At 48.8% G+C, this 1,685-nt stretch overlaps 1 non-coding gene across 1 annotated transcript; it reads right to left on the bottom strand.

The window, feature by feature from the left end:
• Positions 1 to 1,328: 1,328 nt before the first annotated feature.
• TRNAV-GAC lies at positions 1,329 to 1,401 on the bottom strand. The gene has a single exon. It is a non-coding gene; the product is annotated as a tRNA-Val (tRNA).
• Between the last annotated feature and the right edge of the window lie 284 nt (positions 1,402 to 1,685).

Below are 1,685 nucleotides of genomic sequence, written 5' to 3'. Positions count from 1 at the left end.
GGTCCTCAGGCCCGCACTGTTCAATATCTTCATTGATGATTTGGACGATGGGGTGAAAAGCACCTTGTTCAAGTTCACAGATGACACTAGGATGTAGGGAGAAGTGAGCATGCTAGAAGAGAGGGACAGGCTACAACTAGACCTCGACAGGTTACAGAGGTGGGCGGATGAGAATAGGATGGGTTTCAATACAGAAAAGTGCAAGGTGTTGCACCTGGGGAGGAAGAACCAGCAGGATACCTACAGGCTGGGGAACTCCCTTCTTGTCAGCACAGAGGCAGAGAAGGATCTTGGAGTCACTATTGATTCCAAGATGAACATGGGTTGCCAATGTGGGGACGCGGTCAGGAAGGCTAATTGCATTTTGTCATGCATCCATAGATGCATCACAAGCAGGTCCAAGGAGGTGCCTACACGAGGAGAGGCTATGGGACCTGAACCTGTTCAGTCTCCACAAGAGAAGGCTGAGAGGGTATCTGGTGGCCACCTATAAACTTGCCAAGGGGGACCAACAGGCAATGGGAGAGTCCCTGTTCTCCCGAGCACTACTGGGGGTAACAAGGAACAACAGCCATAAGTTGACTGAGAGTAGATTCAGGATAGATAGGAGGCACTACTTCACTGTCAGGGTGGCTAGGAGCTAGAACCAACTTCCAAGGGAAGTGGTGCTCGCCCCTACCCTGGGGGTCTGCAAAAGGAGGCTAGACAGCCACCTAGCTGGGGTCATTTGACCCCAGCATCCTTTCCTGCCCATGGCAGGAGGACAGACTAGATGATCTGCTTAGGTCCCTTCCGGCCCTACCAACTATGAAACTATCGGTTATGTAGAAAAACTTTTAAAGTTGTGTCTAAGCCAAATCACTGATTCTCTGAATCAGCATCGAATCTTCAGATTCGGATTCAGCCGAATCGAATTAGGACAGTGATTTCATAGAATCATAGAAGTAGAGTCGAAAGGGACCTTGCAGATTTTCAGGTCCGACCCCCTGCCTGGGCAGGAAGAAAACTGGACTCAAATGACCCCAGTCAGGTAGGCATCAAGCTGCTTCTTAAAGACCCCCAGGGTAGGAGCCAGCACCACTTCCCTTGTAAGTTGGTTCCACCCTAACTGTGAAGTAGTTCTTATGGATGTCTAATCTGAACCTACTCTCCAACAACTTGTGGCTGTTATTCCTTGTTATCTCAAGGGGCACTAGGGGAAACTCCAAATCTCCCCCAAACCCTTCTGGTCCCCCGTAGTGAGTTTATAGACAGTCACCAGGTCCCCCCTCAGCCTTCTCTGGTGAAGGCTGAACAGGTTCAGGTCCTGTAACCTCTCAAAAACATTCTGCCGAAACCCGGGATTGAACCAGGGACATTTAGATCGTCAGTCTAATGCTCGTCCAACTGAGCTATTTCAGCTGCTGTTGTTTTAGATTAACAAATCAAATCACTGTTCCCGATTCAGGCCGAATCCAAATTGAATACAGCCCATTTTGAAACCCAAGTTACTGTGCAGTAGTGCCAAAAAGTGACTTTTTTGGATGCTGCTGCACAGCAGCTTAATACTACTGTGCTGTAGTGGAGTGTCACAGTTTTTGCCCCACAACGCTACTACGCCGTAGTATCAGGTCTCTGCACAGTCAGTTTCTCATGTAGATATGACCGTTGAGAAATATTCTTCTCCCTTACGTGATGGTTCCAGG

This window comes from Alligator sinensis, unplaced genomic scaffold, assembly GCF_000455745.1.
Source record: "Alligator sinensis unplaced genomic scaffold, ASM45574v1 scaffold59_1, whole genome shotgun sequence".
Classification (NCBI taxonomy): Eukaryota; Metazoa; Chordata; order Crocodylia; family Alligatoridae; genus Alligator; species Alligator sinensis.
Note: the sequence above shows the minus strand (reverse complement) of the source record. Positions and strands in the feature narration are given on the sequence as shown.